Source organism: Syngnathus floridae, chromosome 9 (genome assembly GCF_059516105.1).
Source record: "Syngnathus floridae isolate MCC-2025c chromosome 9, RoL_Sflo_1.0, whole genome shotgun sequence".
In the NCBI taxonomy this organism is placed as follows: Eukaryota; Metazoa; Chordata; class Actinopteri; order Syngnathiformes; family Syngnathidae; genus Syngnathus; species Syngnathus floridae.
The window spans coordinates 9,575,788-9,595,277 of NC_142421.1; the positions used below are offsets into that span (position 1 = coordinate 9,575,788).

The 19,490-nt window shown below is 39.6% G+C and overlaps 1 long non-coding RNA gene across 4 annotated transcripts in view; it reads left to right on the plus strand.

Moving 5' to 3' along the window:
* LOC148393381 (uncharacterized) overlaps nt 1-19,490 on the plus strand; it is a 146,808-nt gene that overhangs the window by 121,554 nt on the left and 5,764 nt on the right. For 2 of the 4 annotated variants that reach the window (XR_015860237.1, XR_015860244.1), the window contains exon 8: nt 2,216-2,487. The exons of 1 other annotated variant lie outside the window; for it this stretch is intronic. This is a non-coding gene — a long non-coding RNA (uncharacterized LOC148393381). Of the gene's footprint in view, nt 1-2,215; nt 2,488-7,495; nt 7,755-19,490 lie in introns of those variants that run through there. One more of the 4 variants, XR_015860241.1, reaches the window with a different exon arrangement.

The following is a 19,490-nucleotide window of genomic DNA, read 5'->3' on the forward strand; positions in this document are numbered from 1 at the left end:
CAAAATAGCGAACACATTCAAATAAATATAAATAAATTCATCCATACATAGAATATCACTGGTGAGTAATTCAAATGTTTGTTGGTTCAGAAAATGCATTAACCCTCAGTCTCAGCCTTTTCTAAAATAACAGCCCATGAGCGGCTTCCAAAAGCTTTGCTTTGACCTTTGGCTTAACAGGATGACTGACCTGTGAAGGATACGGAGACTGCCTGGCTATTACCTTGCCTTGGCCTAATGTTTATGCTTGGAGGGGTGTGTCAGGATGAATGCAAGACTCTGATTCTTTGGAAAAACGGAAGGTGCACTCTGCCCCTTGGCAAGATTTGAATGTCAAGTGTAGATGGATTTTGAACAATGTAAGAACAACAAGTAGGGCTCATGAAAAATGTCCCGCAGTCTCTGAGCCCAAAGAGAATGCACACATCAGATTTTGAGTCCACTTTGTTTTGCAGGTGAATTAATATTGCTACAAATAGCTCTGTGCTACAAATAGCTCAGTGCATAATATATCTTATCAGCAGAGTATTTGTCATTGGATATCTTAACTCTTTAACATTATGGTGATAAAGTGTGTTTCCTTGATTATGGTCGCACAATAAACAATGACCGGTGTCAAGTTTCTCTCTTGGCCTGTGACTCTCAAATACCGTGTCCACTGCAAAGTGAGCCCTAAGTTCTTCATTACACCCTCCAATTGGTTCTCAACTAACCACCCACTCTAACACAGGTGGTGGGATGGAGTGCAAATCCCTTGTTCTATATAAGCACCAAGAGAGGACAGAAAAAAACTAAGCCATATTTGTTTGGAATGTAATCTGGTTACAGATGTGACGCCAGACTAACAATGTCTGTGCTCTATGGACCACAAAAGAAGCAAAGCACTTCATCAAAAATAACAGTAACTGTCGTGTAGCATACCCCATGAATACAGTTAGTATTTCATGTCACACATTTTACTGTGATCTTAAAATTTTAGAAAATGTTTTTGAATGTTAGGGAATTCAATAGAAAGCTGCTTGGCTTTTTTTCTTTTTTTTTTTTTTTTGACGTGCTTGGCATTTGCCTGGGTGGCCCCATACCACCATTGGGGTGGGAGGTGGGGGGGGGGGGTTGCTGGGGTACGTACACAATACTGCATTATACATAGAGAACCCCACCCACATTTTTCTCCATGTTACACTCCTATACATTCCATGATGTGTTTTGGGGAATTGTGTGATGAGGCCCACACAGCAAGATGAGAACTTGAGCATAGTGTGAAGGAAAAGTTTGTTAGATTGCCATTATAAGCAATAAAACACTAACATTGGAGAAATTGTTTTAATATTAAGTACACTAATTAGAGTTCTTATATTAATTGTGGCAAAAGTTAATACATCAGTTCAATGTATTTTTTTTTATATTATAGTAATTGTTATCTAATCATTCTGAATGATCTGAACATCTTTTGAGTGCAGCGTCAACTAGAGCAGATTCATCCTGCATGGAGAGTTGTGCCATTAAGAAAGTTGATATGGCTGGACCTCAACTGCCTTGACTTGTTCTTTAAAATATCAACTTCTGGTTGCATCATAGTCCTAGTAGTAGTGCCCATTAACTAATGGGCAATTCCTCAAAACAAGCCATCGGAAAAAAAAAATCTGTGTCTGATGAACTCCCACTTCCCAGTGACCCTGAACAGCATACGATGGATGCATACGTTATGTCCAAGCCGTATGAGTTTTCTGTATCTCCATCAAAAAGGTCTGCAAGAAAACAGAACAGTAAAAAGGAGTGTGAGAATACTTTATATGGCATGGCCATAGAATGCATGTGGACTGAAGTAATGAAATCCCTAATGATTTTAAAATCCCCCTTTTCAGTTCCAAAAAGTGGATGGTTCCAAGAAAAGAGGTCTGCTCTAGTCACCTTTGCTTAATATGCTTACATTCTTGGTTCTCTTTGCAAAGTCAAGTTTAAAACGAAATGTTGTGCTCCTGGTGAGTTGACAGGGATGTGGAGATGGATTGTTAGGCCAAATGGTATGACCTTGGACAAGCTGCCATCAACAGAGAAGAAATCATCCATTTGGCTAAATCATTATCTCCACGCACTTGTTGATCCTCTAAAATATGGGAGGGCTTGCAGAAAATGTTGAATACAGCTGCAAACCTTCATGTAGTAGCCACGGAACATAACCATGTGAGCACTTTCCTTTTTTTTTTTCCATTAGTCCAGATGAACAGAGCACCATTGAAACAGAGACGACTCCCTCACGACTGACCCCTTAAATGGTGGCCATGCCCTTTAACCCCACCACCATCCTGTCACAGGAGCACACTTCTAGACGTACAAAGCAAACATTGGTACTCATTGGAAAATGGAAATGTAATAAGTGGTTTAAGATTATAGCCAAGAAGCATTTCCTCTTAATCAATCTATGTCACAAGTTCTTTTCTAATTCTTATGTTTAATTGTGTTTTGTCCTAAATTTAATTCATGCACAAAGGCGATGCTCACTGGCCTTGTATTGAATCGTTGGTTTACTAGTAAAGATTGTGTTCAATTAAAATGATGATGTTACAACATTTACAGTTATGTTCTTTTGCGTCAGCTAAATTGGTATTGGTGTTTTAGTTCCGAGCACCAACTTTTGTTTTGACATGCATTTGACAGTTTTCATGCGGTCTGAGACTTGGTAAACAACAATTGAGTGGAGAGGGAATATTTTTAACCAGGAATGGGGACAAATGTTTGAAATATACTGTGTAACGTGTGTTCAGACACAGCATTAGAGTTAGCAGCAAAAAATTTGAAAGGGAAATGTTGTTTTGCTCTTCCACACCCTTCTGTCATTTGTCTTTTCTTGAGTGAGAGAGAAAGTGAGATTCCTCAAATGCGAGGGGATTTCTTTTATCCTTCTTTTGTATTCATGTGCTTGTTTTTTTGCAAGTGGAAAAGCAGCACGTTTTGTGGAATCCAGTCAGCCCACGCACTCTGTCAGGACACTTGATTCCAATTAGATATTTTTCTTTGCTGTCTTGTTCTGGCCTGTCTGGGCCTCTTGCTTTCATCCCTCCCATTGCCCTCCCTCGCTGTTGAACTCTCCCCACCTCTTTCTCGCATATGTCCTCTTCGAGCCGCCGACACCAATATGCCATGCTTTATTTGTCCCGCCCAAGATCAGGCGACCCATGTTAAACGCAAGCACAAGACACATTAGGGCTGCGACAAAACTATTAAATGTTTTCCGTTCTATTGCGCAAAACAAGTAAATATTAACCTGAGGATCCTTTTGATTATAGTGTGAGGTCAGTCTTACGCAGTCACAGTCCTCCCACACATTCACTAATGATACCCTTGCGCTGAGTTTGTACAATACATTTCACCCACAGTACATTGGCCACATGCAATTCCTCATCCAAATTACTGTGATTAAAAAATTCCAACAACTTTTTATATGTTGCTTCTTGCTTTGTACGTGGTCTTCGCCTGCCTCTGCTTTTCTAATTCAGCAAACAGAGGTTATTAGTCCCACAGATTTGCGCCCCTGCTTTAGACTGATACAATGTAGTAAAAGTCTGTTTTATCTACAGTATCCAAGAATAGAAATGAAGCTCCATTTCAGTATAAATAACAGAAAAGCTCAATTTCTCTGTTCTTGCGGGCCTCGACAAATGATTTAGGGGACATCTCTCTTTAACCTAAACACTTCCAAGCAGGGGGTTCCTCTGCAGCGTCCAGCCCGTCACTCCACAAGTGAGGCCTCAAGTTTCCACGAGCAAAGCTATTGTGTATGTCAGCAGCATCCATCATGTAGATGTACAACTCTGGAAAGTTCTTTTTTTTTTTTCGTTTTCTTTTTTACAGTTTGCAATTTCATGGCGAGCCACAATAAAAGTCCAACGTTTAATTTAGTGTGTTCACTATTGCGAATGTCATTTTGTGGGGGTTGTGAGAATGGAGAGTGTGCAATTGAGTTTGTTATTGAGCTGGCAAGCTGGTCTTTCATTGGATGTAATTGCCTGATGGTGAGCTAAATGGATTTCTATTGGAAAGGCTGAACTTCAGTGTCACTTTGTGGTCACACACCATCAATTAATGCCTCTGGACAGGATTTTTCTACAGCTGGGCCAGGTTCCATAACAAGCTCAGTTTAGAACTGATACTCAAGGGACAGATTAGTACCAAAAATTGCATGTGGGGGACGGTATCTGCATGCCTGCTTGCTTCAGCAAATAAATGACTTATTGCTCACATGGGTCGAACCCTTCGACCCAGGGAGAGGAGATATGGATGAGAACATAGCCTATGGTCAAGGAGAAATTGCATTTACTATGTCCAAAAAAAAATCATCAAATTGCCTCTAAACACAAAGCACGTCCGCCTTATCCGGAAGATAAAAATCAAAGCCGTGCGTGGACTGGATGTAGATGGCAGATGGACTTCTACTATGTTATTTCCAGATGACTACATTTGGCCATGCGTTCCAAAACCTCTAAAGCAAACTTTTCATAATTGGTAGATAAATCAATTCCAATTGGGTAAACAACCCCTATTCAATGACAAATGAGAAACTCATGTCATGCAAATTAACTCACGCAAGGGAAGGCAAACAAAGTAAAGTGGCACAAATCATTCCCATGAAAAATATGATTAAGCAGCACCACCAGCTAGGAGCCACTTATGAGTTCCATGTATGTAGTATCTCTGTATCTTCACTGCTATTTTTCTGTAACGGTCCTTTTACTTTGTTTAACAAAATTGCGGGTATACTTAAGAAAGGAAAAACTCACAATGGCCACTGAAATAACTTGAAACTGACAAGACTGGAATTTACCAAAAAAAAGCATATAGACAAGCCGCAAACCTTGTGTGTATTTTTAGCATCTGAGACAAAACCCGAACTGTTTGGCAAGTCACATCAGTTCTATGTTTACAGAAACCAAAAAACAAATAACTGCTGTGAGACATGGGGGGATGTTCTTTTATTTTCTGGGACTGCTTTGCTGCCTTTAGCACAGGGGTGTCTTAATCTGTGCAGATTGCAATGAAATCTCCAAACTATCAAAGCATTTCCCGAAATGTGGTAGGCTTGGTTTCAGCTACAAGTTATGGGCCCTCCAATGGATTCAACTACACAGCTGAAAAGACCCAAGAATGGCTAAAATAGTAGCATTGATTGACATGTAGTCAAGCAAAGTTGGGACCACACAGGGTAATCCTTCATGGCTCTTCAAGGGCAAAAGCACGCATGCATGAATGATGGCCACTGGAGAAGAAGCCCAGCCTTGCCCCCACCTCCTTTCCTCTTAAAAAGCACTCGCTCTCCTTGAGTGTCTCCAGAGTGGGACAGATGCAACAAGGCAAGCCGACCTTCTTGGAAGGGTCAAGGGAAAACACAAGGACGGTTGGTGGAGGGGGGTGTTGACCTTAGTGGAGGTATGCATCACTCAGCGAAGATGATGCCATCTTGGTGCACAAACACAGGCCCAAACGTGGAAAAAAAAAAAATCACAGTGGGGGTGGAATGAATGAATGAGTCTTGCCCTTGGATGTCTGCATTTCACAAGATAACCAAAGACAAGCATGCTCTGTCCAAGGCTGAGGGACATTTTGACGTCCCATTGACGTTGTCTGTCAGATCTGAAGGAGAGATTGTTCATGCCTCTTACAGTTTCTAGTACAGTGATGAAGCCCTTCAACTGAACAATAGCCACTTCATCCATCTGTCTCCTTGTGCGCCTCCGCCGTCTCTACTATTCTGTCTCCATATCCAACACCCACTCAAGTGACTGTATAAATTCAGATTATGGAAGAATTATTTTGGTCTGTCTGGCAATTAAATGCTCTTATGTGTGGCTTTCCAAGGCAGCCAGCCAAGCTCCATCGGCACCAGTCCCAGTCAAATCTAATTCTACAAGCGTCTGTGGTAATGTCTTTGTCTGTGGTAAGGCGTTTTTATCAGAAGGGAATGTGTCACTTTGGATTGAAATATCCCCTTCCTCTCACGCTTCCTGAATCCCTTAGCGCAACAAAAAAGAAAAGGAGGATTTATTTCCCACGTGTAGATCCAAACAAGATGAGACCATCTCAAAGTCATCAGACATTTGTGAGACACTCATTTCTTTTTATTCAAGTCTCAAGTTTTATTACTCACTGACATGAAACCTTAAATTTACCATCTCTGTTGGAAAGGACATTAAGTGATGAGGTTGCATAAAGCAGTAAAAATCCATTAATGTAACATAGATACATGTTTATTTTGGAAATTAGTGACATTCAACACATCAGAAGGCCCACCGGCTTTATTTCCAAGAGACATCACGTCAGAGCCATCCTCACCACATTGAGCCGCAAACGAAGGTTGCTCTCAACACACACGCACACACACATACACGCGGACGCACAGTTGCCCTTAGATGGGAGCCACTAACTGTGGCAGAGCCTGGCATCTAGCCAGAAGAGAGGATCTTAAGTGCGGAGCCTGGCCTTGCCTCAACCCAAATGCAAGAACCACTTTAAACACATTCTTTCACATATTTAACACGGCAGCTCAACAGCTGAGGTCTCCCAAGCACGGTTGAATCAGTTCGGGTCAGTGTGCAGAGGGCTGATACAGCATGGGGGGGCTGTGGGATTAAGCTATTACCTTAACCGCAGGAAGTGGGTGAAATATGATACCAGGTCATTTCACCAAGATCTCTTGCTAAGCAGTACATATAGATTTTTTTTTTCATGTTTACTTTTTCCGAACTCACACAAATAGGACCTATTTCAAGACATCTTCAGAAGATTATTTATTTCTTTAGAGTTTGAATTCAAATTCTGAACAGGACCAAAACTGATCTCAAACTTTTACATTTTTTATTGCCACATTTGTTAGAAAAGTTGATGGCTTGCATTTATAAATAAAATTTCCGGAATGCATGCACCTGATTATACAAAGGGTGTTGATTTTAAGAAACCTTGGCGAAAGTAAGTTACAAAAAGTGATCTAAATCTAAATCATGTCAAACATAAAAGAAATATGAAAATCTATCTAATAATGTAACTATCTAGCAATAAATTGCCAACAAAAGATTATATCCCTTTTCTTATATTGTACTGTCCAAAACCAATGATGTCATTAAAGCAGCAAGGCAGTTACCACAAATCACATATATTTTCCTTCGGGAGCAGTAAAATATTTTCATTTATGAGACTACCATTATCTCATGGAGCATGATGTACAACTCACGCCGGACTTACCTAAAGACATCCTTCCATTCCTGCCATTTAATTTACTCACTTGAATTCATTTTTAACTGTTCTTTTAATACTACAGTTCTAATATAATTGGAGATTGTAAAATGTTTTAATAATTTGTGGTGATTATAATGATAGTGTAAAGCCACAATGTAATGTAGGAACAAGTGACACTAATTTTGTTTTCATATGTTTATTGTGCAATATAGATACAGTATGTAAATAAAAGGAGACACTTATCTCAATTTGTTCTTATTTCTTCTAGATACACACAGCAGCTGGTCTGACATACAATCTGCTAAAATTCTTTCTCCACGGCAGCTCACATCCTCTTTTCCTACACCTGACCCTTTAGAAGAAGCACTTGTAGTTGTTCTTTGCTGTGCCACAATCAATGTAATAGTGCAGTGTGAGTTTGAATTACATCACACTCATCGTTATGGGCCGCCAAGATGCTTGTGGTACAACAGGTTCAGCCATCTTGACCGACTGAAAGGTGAACACAATCATTTTTGTGAAAATAACATTTTGCCAAATATCGCTGTTCAAAATTTTCAATTGAAAGTCCTAATATGTACAGTCTGGTAAACACAGAGTTCAGCCAAGCTACAGAAGCCATGATCGTAATGTGAAAAGTAACTAGAGATGTGAATAGAAAAAGAAAGGCTCTCTTTAAAAGCCGATTTCCAGTAATTCAATTCCTAGAACTCTTTTCCCCACCAGATAAATGAAATCACTCATCAATTCCTCTTGGAAAAAGACAAGAATTATGGGGAAAGCGCGCTGACCGGGCAGGTTTTTGCTGCTACTGAGGTCACATAAAGTGTTTGGTTCTTGGGCTGTGATTTGGCCGTTAGGTGGATAAATTAAAAAAAAAAAAAAAACACACACACACTATGGTAATCCAGCCACTTATTTTTCTTCCCTCCCCAAAGGATACATTGCAGATTGATTGCTATAAATCTGTTCACAGTTTAAAGATATTAAAGCGTGAAAGAAAATAAACCGTTTTCTACTATTTAATTCCCTCACCTATGAGAATTGATATAGAATCGTATTCATAATGCATTAGAATCATGAACACCCAAGCCTTAATAAAACGTTAGCCGATTAGAAAGCAACTTAAAGCTTTGCTTTACATAATTAAACAAACTGTCTATTATTTATACATGACCTTTCATATTTAAAGTAACACAAAAGTACCTAACACAAATGTTCATATAATAATAAAAGACAGATAAGAAGCTTCTCACCAACCTGCAGTCGCTGAAGCCCAACCCCCTCACAATTCTCTAGTACATCCAACATCGTTGTATAATAGTGTTCACAGTGTAAAAAAGTACATAAAAATACATAATATGTCTGAGCAGAAACTAGAATGATGGTAGACAATTATGGTAGGGCTGTCAGCAACAAGGGCCACAAACAGCTCAAAGCCATGGGGAGCAAGCCACACAGTGACCGCCCTGCCCCAGAAAGACAAAGGAGTCAAGCAAGACTATAGGCAAAAAACTCCAGTCCAAGACCCCCCTGGTCCCCGGAGACCCTTCTATAGTCAGAGCCTATTACAGCCCCAATGAATGAATGAATGAATAAATGAACACACAAATAAACAAACAAACAAGTAAATATGTGCTTTTGAATGGTGTTTTCAAAGGGCTAGCGGCAGACTTTTTTTTTAACGGTTACAGCACACAAAGATTACCCACACAGCCCTCCAACAATGAAGGAGTGTAAATGAAAGTGCACACCATGCTGCATTCTTAACACAACACATTATTTGCTGTGCTAATTTACCTCCCTATGCACATCTGATAAACATCTGGTCTTAATGTGAGGTCTTACACTGCTTTGCTAGAGATGTCAAGTTGGACACTCTCATGAGGACACAAAGCGCTGCGCTGAGCTTCTCATTTGTTAAGCAATTTAATGATCTAAAGAGGCCCTCGGATAATATAAATAAATGTACAGTACATTTACTGTACTACCCTTTATCAGGCAGGATTATTTGAAGGCTACATGAAGCATGTAACCTTGATGTTGGGGGAAAAGAGACCTTTATGTGGGCTCTCACTGAAAATACAGTAAAAACATTGAAAGACCCTTTGGTGAAAGATGTGGTGGTTATTATAGGGACAGATAACACGTGGGAGCATGTGGAAAGAATCACAATCAGACTCGAACACACGCAAGTGCAGGCCCACACACTTCCTGTCAAAAACATTTATCCCACATATGAAATTTAACCAATTTGATGTGGTGGAATGGGAGATTCGCATCATGTGCTGCTGAAACTTTGGCTGCATGTATTATGTGATGCTAGCAAATTAGACCGACACTTTGAGGAATGTTGAATCGATTGATGCATTTGAGAGACCTAGGATAAATCCCATTCAAAGCTTCCCGGGTTGGATCGCAAATATTTCCTGTCGATTGTAAAGAAAATATACGGTTGGTTGACTATTAAGTGTTTTGTTTCTGGAGAAAGAATTGGTGCTGATTTAGTATCTCATTTTCTGGATGCTCACTGAACTGAGCTCTGATGTGGTGTAATGTGGCGTCGATATGCTATGTTACACAACATCATACCCGCTAGCAAATACGGTAAGGAAGTAATACGCAAGAAGGCACTGTATTTACTGGTTTTCATTGCTTTGTTTCATATTTATGACCAAGAACAGTTTTGCAAACAATTGTTTACTGTAATTATGACTGTAATGCGCTTGCATATAAATTCAGGTAGAGTGACACTTTCGGAACAGTGAAATATTTAACCTCCTGGATTTGCCTTTGATTTGGGAAATACCACTGTGGTTATACATCATATGTGAGTTATTATATTATTCTCACATCTCACTTCTTACAGTTTGCAATGATGGTGATGATGGATAGCCACATGCTGTAAGGTCATTTGCACTTGATCCATTTTTGCCTATACACAGTCGAGCATGGACGGGACCCGATCTCACTTTTCAAGGGGGCATGCTTTGAGTTCCAGAGGGGTGCACATGAAAGCGTAACAGAATATAAAGGAGTGCCCAAGGATACACTGCAGCGCTCAATGTGAGGACAATTTAGCCCTGATGGAAAACCTGGATCAAAGGCCTGGCCTCCATAATTGCACATTCCCCAACAAACACTATGCCATTTGAAGAGCGGGCCAGACCTCCGGACTCCTGAGACATGTTCCTGTGCACAGTGTACACATTGGCCTTGTTTCTTTCACCTTGCAGTCTTTATCTCAATGCCTTGCCGCAAGATTAGAGAAATTCTTTCATTCTGCAAGCGTTCAGGATTTTTGTTTGAATGTGAAGAATCCAAGCGACGCTACCTCAAACACGCTTGCTGCGATCATGCCCTAAAACAACTCTTGGATGTAGCAAACGTGAACTGTCATGTCCTAGCTGTTGTACAGGTTGAACTTTGGGTTGCAATGTGCTACACTTACAAAAATAACATTAAGTGTTGTGGTTATATAAGGGGCGTGCAAATTAACTGTACTCCTGAGATTCTGAAATGAGTTACTGCTTGCCTGAGTAATTCTAATTATATTAAGAAGATCTGTTTAAATTCATTTAGTCAGAGAATCTATTGCATGGCTCTCTGTCTTTACCTGTAGTAGACGCAGGACAGTTTTTCTCCCAAACAACTTCAACAACAACTTTTCTTGTTCTTTTTGTTGATTCGGTTCGTTTGATCGCTTTTTTAGGTTGGAAATTGATAGCGTTTGATACTGGATTTGCATTCACAAGGAAATATTATAGGACCAAAAAGCAACTGTTGAGTATTAGTATAAAAGACAAGTCTGTGTCATCGTATCATCTGGCACAAGAATGTCACGCAGCTCCACCAGTATTAAAGACCAGCGATTCCCAACCAGGGTGCCGGCACACAGATCATCAGGGGTGCCATGAGAGGAAAAAAAAAACCTGTGTATCCACCTGTTGCCATTCATACAGCAGACGCCAGTTCCTGCAAGTATATCAGCTTTCAGACTGTGAAAGTCCATTCATAAAGGAAGGAAGAATTATTTTAACATTTTTGTTTTGTAGTTTTCGTAAAATGGGCACCTTGGCTCCATAAAGTTAGGGAAATACTATTGTATACCAACCACACCCAGTTATTGTACCATCCAAATGATTTTGTAGCTATATTTTTTAATCAGGTCACAGAGGGTGTAATGATTTTCCATTGATTGATTGATTTTTGCAGGCAATGATGCTTTGTGACAGTGTGAGAACAAATGGAGGTCATTCTCTATCCAGTGTCTCGTCATTCTGACCCAAATCAGCATGCATGTATGCTCCGGTTCACTCGTGATCCTGTATACAGTAGAGAAAGGACTGATAGATACTTTGCAGCTAGATGTTTGAGACTTTCACACAGTTGATATGGGATCCCTCTCAATGCCTGATTGACTTGGATCCAGTCGAGTGTGTAGATTGCTTTCACCAATCTCCACTGGGCTACACACAAGATCAGATAGAATCTTGAAAATGACATGGAATGTCTTGGCAGTACTGTAAGGCACCGTGGTAAATATTTCATAATAGCCAAGAAAAACGAACATTACTTTTCTTCAGAGGAATCATTTTGGTGGACCTTGGTTTTGGTATGTTATTGTCTTTACAAAGCGTAATGTGATGGGACTTCCTTTTGCTCTGACACCACCCATTTGACTGGATGCACTGATATTTACACACAATACCCTTTCAACACTATTCAGGCGGCATCAGAAAACCATGGCGGTTGGGCACACACTAACTTTTCAGTACATGAGAGCCTTTTGAGTGCTTACTGCAGGACTTCTGATGGTTTTATGTTGCGTCTAGACTTTAATAAGTGGTTGCGTTTTCCTCAGAGCACACCCCAAAATCTCCCTTGAAAGTCAGATGACGGGGCTTTTGTTGTTGTGCCGAATTAAAATAAACATAACTAATAGGCCAAAATGTGGTCAACCTTCAGTTTAGTGTTTCTCATGGATATCTTGGGTAGTGTTCGAAACAAAATGAAAGAACCAAATATAAGCAGATTTTTAAATTGTGACATTAAAAAGTTTATTGTCTGTAATAAATGTAAATAAAAAATGATTCAGATAATAGATGGGTGTCTAAATAATTATTCATATTCTTAATTAATAGAGTAATTCAGATAATATTTTGTAATAATTGCATCAGTGTCGTATGAATATCAATGAGTAAAGGGCCGTGTGGTTCAGAGTGAATTTATATTCTCATTTGTCATCTGTGGGTCACCTGTGACCCATCCTAATAATACCTGGTTAAAAAATCGGCCATCAGATGGCTTGACTCATAGGACACACCAACCATATCATTCTTCAATAAATCCTGCCCTATTGTTAATCACAGAGGATTTTCTTTAAATTAAAGCTAGCAAATAAAAGCTCCATTGTAAAATAAAATAATTATGAGGGCTGCCGTATATAATTCAAAGCTTGGGTTTTGACACAGAATATGAATATATGAATGTCACTCATATCATCAGTCAATGCCCTTCTTCAATAAAAGAGGTATTTTAGGATATGGGACACATGTTTGTTAATTGAAAGGGAGGCAGGGGTTAAACAATTCTTTCAACGTTGCAATCTGTCAGTCTGCACCAGTGCATGCTGAGACTAAGGACCGGACACAGGAGTCAAGCTGAGCCCTTCCAAGGACATTAAACTGTAGCAGCCGTCGTCTCGGAAACCCTCAAAGCAGCTGCGTGCTGTGTGATACTCTTACACACGACCATCCTCTGACTTGAGAGTTATTTGGGGCATTGGCAAGATAATATAGAGCAGAGAGATACAACACATAACTCCTCCATTGGGTGTGTACTCAAATAAATCCAAATAAAAATCACTAGTGTAGTCCCGCTTTTATTTTTTTTTTGTTAGTCGTGCTATGATGATCATGTACACTTGACTACGATGTCACTTACTCAAACGTAGAAAAAAAGGGAACAATGAAAAAGTGCTGTATTTGTGTTTGTACATCTGTTTGTTCGGGCATTAACCAGAGTTGGGTGTATGCCAAGTTGACAGTTGGCATTATTATAAGCCCGAGTCTTAAAGTCAGTTTTGCTGATGACTCATTTGTGCTATCTGTTTGATATGTATATGGACGCTCACAGAGCCTTCCACTTCGATCATTTTATCCGTCATGTGTAAGATTCCTTGAAGTTTGCAGATACCAACGCCAGCATAAAACATAGGGGCAGTATTGATATTTAAAATAATTATTTCTACAAACGGTGGAACTTATTGAAGTGCAGGAGAATATATGGCAAACAGTGTACCTTTCTTTTTCGGACTCGTCTTCACTCTGTCAATTTGCTCTGGTCTCCTCATTACTGGTGTTTTCATTAGAGACTTCTTTTGAACAGCTTTATTTGCCAATTACACATTGATTTGTGTTCCGTTAAAATGCTGCAGGGAGGAGGCGTCTTTAGTTTTTTGACGCTGTAAGAGTTACTGTATTTATTTAAACCCTTCTGTCATGCTCGTGAATTTGAATTCGTCATGTCACTACATCAATCATTTTAAAGCAATACTTCCACCCATAACATCTGTTACATGATTTAATGTTGTCATGTGTTGGTTTTCCTGCCACTGTTAAACACTAATGTAATGACATATTATAATTGATTTACACCAAATCAGCGTTTCTTATAATGTTAGATCTAATACAAGGAAATTTGATTAGATTTATGAGCACGTTAATCCAAACAGAAGAGTCTTTGTTTAACCAAAGCTTTGGCTTAATATGTAATAGGGTTCAAAAATGGACATAATTTAACAATCATAGTCCCCCCCCCCAAAAGAAACGCAACTCAATCGGCATTGAAAAATTCATGTTTGATTTTTGTCAGTTTGAAAGTCTAAGTTACTAGTGACTTAATTCCTACTGAGGTATTGCACAAAAGCTCTATTTTCAATATCGTAACAGTATGTTGGCCCCACCCTCTTACATTAGTTATCTTGATAAACTGTCACTCAAATCAAAATCCAGCATTGAGTTAATCCATAGAGAACTTTGCGACCTTATACCACTGCAACCACAAAGTGGACCACACCTTCAGGAAATGCAACCACAGGATGTGTATAGTAATTGTACCACAACATTTTACCAATACCATCCAAAACCACTTTTGAGCAAACAAATGTCAGAGGCAATGTGTGTGTGTGTGCGTGTGCGTGTGCGTGCGCGTGCGCGTGCATGTGCGTGTGCGTGTGTGTGTGTGTGTGTGTGTGTGTGTGTGTGTGTGTATGTATATATGTATATATATTTATTTATTTATTTATTATTTATCTCATTTAGTCCTTTAGAGAATTTTCTAACAAGACCTTGCATTTTGCAGCATGAGAGGTTTGACACATTAGAAGGACGTAAGCCAGCTGCAGTTCTGATCCAGAGGTTCCGAGCGTATGGGCCCTCACAGTCCAGTGCGAGGGAGGGTTTGCTGCTGTGAGGCTACTCCACCTAATCCCAGGCTGCATTACTCAACCAGTCCAGTCAAAGAGCACACAGACATGGGGACTTCCCATTTCCTCCAAAGACATAGAGGGATACTGTATTGCCTCATGAACCACTGAGGTAATATCATGACTTCAACTGAATACTGCAAAGTCAAACCCACATTGTCCTATAAGTGCACACCATATAGTTTGAGAACATACAGTGTGTAGACATTGTATGCACACAAAAAATGAGGAACACAATCGTGGAATCAGTTTAGTGTAGCATTGAAGACATCACGCAATCGTGGCCATTGCCAACAATGAAGATACCGTATTTTCTGCACTATAAGGCGCACCGGGTTATAAAGTGCACCTTCAATGAATGGCCCATTTTAAAACTTTGTCCATTTATAAGTCCATATATTTGGACACGCCTGCCTTAGTGGCTCAATATTGGTCCATATATAAGGCGCACCGGACTATAAGGCGCACTGACGGCTTTTGAGAAAATTGGAGGTTTTTAGATGCGCCTTAAAGTGCGGAAAATACGGTATTTCTCAGATAAATGATTTCCCACAAATCCTCACAATCCAGAATTCAGCGATAAGCGAGGTATAAACGTCTTGATTTGTAAAATATGAGAGACTTCTATGCATAACAAGGAAAATCTGGACGTCGGTGTGGACTCCGCTTCCAAACCAAATGCCAGCTCTACTATGACACCTGTGACAGATGAAACAGTAGTTGTCAAAGAAGAAACTGAAGAAGCTGAACTAATTGTTAGCTTCTCTGGTAAATACATTGTGGTTGCAAATGTTAATCATTGTTAGTTTTATTGTACTGAATGACTTTGGAAACACATTAGACAAACACTGACCACATATAGCAGCTCCTGTTTTCATGTGTTACTTCCTAGAAGACTATCGTTATGTTTTACATCCATGTAACAAAGTCCGTGGCTTGGCTGATCTCAGCATTGTTCACAAACACAATGACTTTGAATTGAAGTGTTAAACAGGTTTAATGTTTACAGTTCTTTGCTCTGACCATATTCCAAGCAGATCTGTGATGAAAATAACTCGGAATTTACCCTACACCATACTTGGATATGTAATTCACCTAGCCAATCAATGAACATGACTGTAGCGACAGACTGTGGAACGTCAAAAGAAGAAATTACCTTATCTCTTGTAATGAGTGGTGCACAATGCATTTAGTCAGAGCAGATACTGATCCAAAATTCTCGAGGGAAAATCCGTCACATGGGTATGCAGCAGCTCCACGAGGTATTGCTTGCACGCAACTCTGAAATTACCGTTCTCCACAGTCCCTGGCAGACATTGTACATGCACCTTTAGGGCGATCACACTGCAGGCAGAGATGTTAGTATGTTGCAACAAGGCTCAGAAAAAAAAATGACACCTCTCATCAGAAAGAGTTCGCAGGAACTTGATTGTGCATAATTGTGGCTGCGGTGGACTATTTCTGAGCTCAATAATGTGAGCAAAGAGTCATCCAACATTCATTTGCCACATAGCAATTGGGTTGTTTTTAGCATATAACAAAGGGACACCGGTTGTTTCAGCAAGAGTAGACACTTTGTAAAGCACAAACCGTGGAATATTTGCCTTGATAGATAAATATGAACTTGTGGATAAATATGAACTTGTTCTATCTCTTAAAACAAACAGGGCCATATATTTCACTTGGAATAACAGCGATCAGCTGTATCAACACTCCTCCTACTGCAGCCAGCCACCTCAAGTGGGAAACTGGAGTCTGAGAAACATCCATTTGAAGAGACAAGGCAAGCTGCTGTATTTTTGATGAGTCGAACAGGCAAACGATCATAGACTGAGCCTGTGTTTGTCCCTTACAGTACAATACAAATGTCAGTGGTGGACCATTAGTGCCAATTAAACCTTCCTTGCTGGCCTAAACATGTTAAGGCAAGGCAACGCAAGGCAGATTTATTTATATAGCGCATTTCACACACAAGGCAACTCAATGTGCTTTACATAAGAAGGATTAAAAAACAAAGAACATGGAGCATAAAAAAGGGGAAAAAAATACAGAATATAATGCTTACAAAATCAAGAAAAAAAAAATATATATATATATACATATATACACACACACATAGATAGATAGATAGATAGATAGATAGATAGATAGATAGATAGATAGATAGATAGATAGATAGATAGATAGATAGATAGATAGATAGATAGATAGATAGATAGATAGATAGATAGATAGATAGATAGATAGATAGATAGATAGATAGATAGATAGATAGATACACATATATACACATATATACACATATCTACACATACATATATAAATAAAATTAAAAAGAGAGGATTTTAATTTAAGAATACGCTGCGGTAAACAGTAACGTTAAGAAGCGCTGATCTGCAGATCACAATCAGAACCTAAATTTGTTCAATTAAATTGTGGTAATCTGGAACAGTCTATTCTTTTCATACCAGAGTTTCTCTTGGCTGCACTGCTTCTATTACATATATGCAGATGATAGTTTTGTTTTGTTTTGTTTTTGTCCAATCAGATTTCAGACCCTATGTGCTGCCATGTCACTCTAATCTGATTTAGATGTCTTCAGAAAAAGTAATTCTGATAGATGTAATGTAAACTATAGTAGCAATGGGACTGTTTTTTTTTTTTGCCCAATCAGATTTCAAATTGCAGACCTGATTGGCCCAAAATAACATAAATAATTTCTGTCCTCTGATTGGCCGGTGACAGTGAGCCAACTTTGACTCATTGAACACATTGGCGGTGATCTGCACACATTAATACAATAATGGTCATATTTATAATGTAATCATGGTCAGCATTTCTAATGAGTTCCATGCTGTTTTATTGTGTTTTTTGTGTCTACAATTGTGACATGATAGTTATCATAACAAAAGGTGATCAGGTAAATCCCAGGTAAATAATGTACTACACAAGAGGAATCACTGAACTTCAATGTTGGTCTCTTTACTCCAGGGCCAAAAATAGACAATATCAAGGGGACAAAAATAGTTCATTAGCATCATCTAAATTGATCTCAGTAAGATGCTGCGTCATAAAAAACCTTCTCTCTTGAATGCTTTATGTGAGTGAGAGTCACTTAACTTTGCACTCTTCAATAATCTAACCTCTGTTTACACTGGCACAGCTGTTAGCCTTGCCTTTGTTCAGCCGTCTGTGCGCTCCCTCCCTTTCCCAGCTTGATAACATAATACCCTGGGTATGTTTCTACAGGGCAATAAAACGAGCAGGAGCCACTATCTGCTTTTTGATTGAGCAACATCAACAGCTTTAGACGCAGTCCTCAAACACTTGAACATTGCAATGTTTTTCTGCTCCCATATCATATCTCAGACCTTTGAGTTGTTACAAGCCCGCCCTTTCTTTTGCATTCATGTAGTATTTATTGAACTATCTATCCATCTATCCCTCTACCCCTCCATCCCTTCATCCCTCAATTTCACCATCCATCCATCCATCCATCATTCCATCCATCCATCCAAATAACATGTGGATAGTACAACAAATATAAAAGTTATTTATTTACCCTAAAATATACAATATGATTTTAAAATATGAGTCACTATTGATCTTGTTATGGTAGTTGTTTTTACTCTTTGTCGCTCTTTGTTAAGGTAATGAAGAATTCCTGTTCTTGTTTGAGCGTTTAATGTCAAAGCATACAGGTGAGGTGTTGACTTCAAGTGTTTTCTTGAAGCCGCCAGCATGTGGGAGACTCAGCACGTGAACCACCCTCAAACATCCCCTGTGGTCTCCTGGGAACAAACCTCACAGAAATCACAATACTCAAACATCTCTATACAGGCGATTGCAAAAAGAATCACTGCATTTTTCAAAAGAATCAAATGGACCTCCGACCTGATTTAATCTGACATGTCAGAGCCAATCTTCAGCAGTTCTATGTTGCACGGCACGTCAACTTGCAAACAGAAAAGTCTGTCTTTTTGCAAGCCTCTGGGGAGAGTTTATAGCATGCACCCATTGACACACATAGAGTGTGAATCACACCAACTATGACCCCCATACAAGCATGCCTACTGTAGTCACTGGACTGCAGAAGTCTGGAGGGACTCTGTGTTTTGTTTCCATCATCAAAGCGATTGGGTTTGGGCTCTCCACCTATCACTCAGCAACGCTCATGGCCACTTGGACCCTGAAATTTTACCCCGGGCTGTTGAGAGGAGCGGGTGGAGGGGCCAAAGAGACGCACGTCTCCTTGGTCTTGCTCGGCACGGCCGGGGGTCACTCGGCCATTCTTCTGTTGCACAAAAGACTGCTTCAAGTGCCTCTGTGACAATGGCCCTTAGATCACTGGAGCGTTATGATTACTGGTTAACGTGAATGCACTCTGTATTAATTGAGCCAGACTTAATGTGAACTTTTTCGTTTTTGGTTGGCATAGAAACAAGGTAATAATGTCCAGTAACCATGACTAAATGTTCATGGTGCCCTGCATTAATGAGATTTTTTTTTTCTTTTTGGCAAGGCACACATGATTAAGTTCGAGGCTCGTCGTGAGCCTGCTAATGAGAGCAACCTCTCATTTTCAACTGCTTTGCAAACATATTGACCTTCACAAGCAGTTCAAAATGCTCAAATCACACATACACAAAAGGAAAGTCCTTTCGGATTCCTCAAGATGAAAATGTTAGAATGCTGACATACAAGAGCCTTACTAGCCCTGTTACTATCTCGTTGATCAAAATAACATAGTGAGATGAGATTCTATAAGATCATC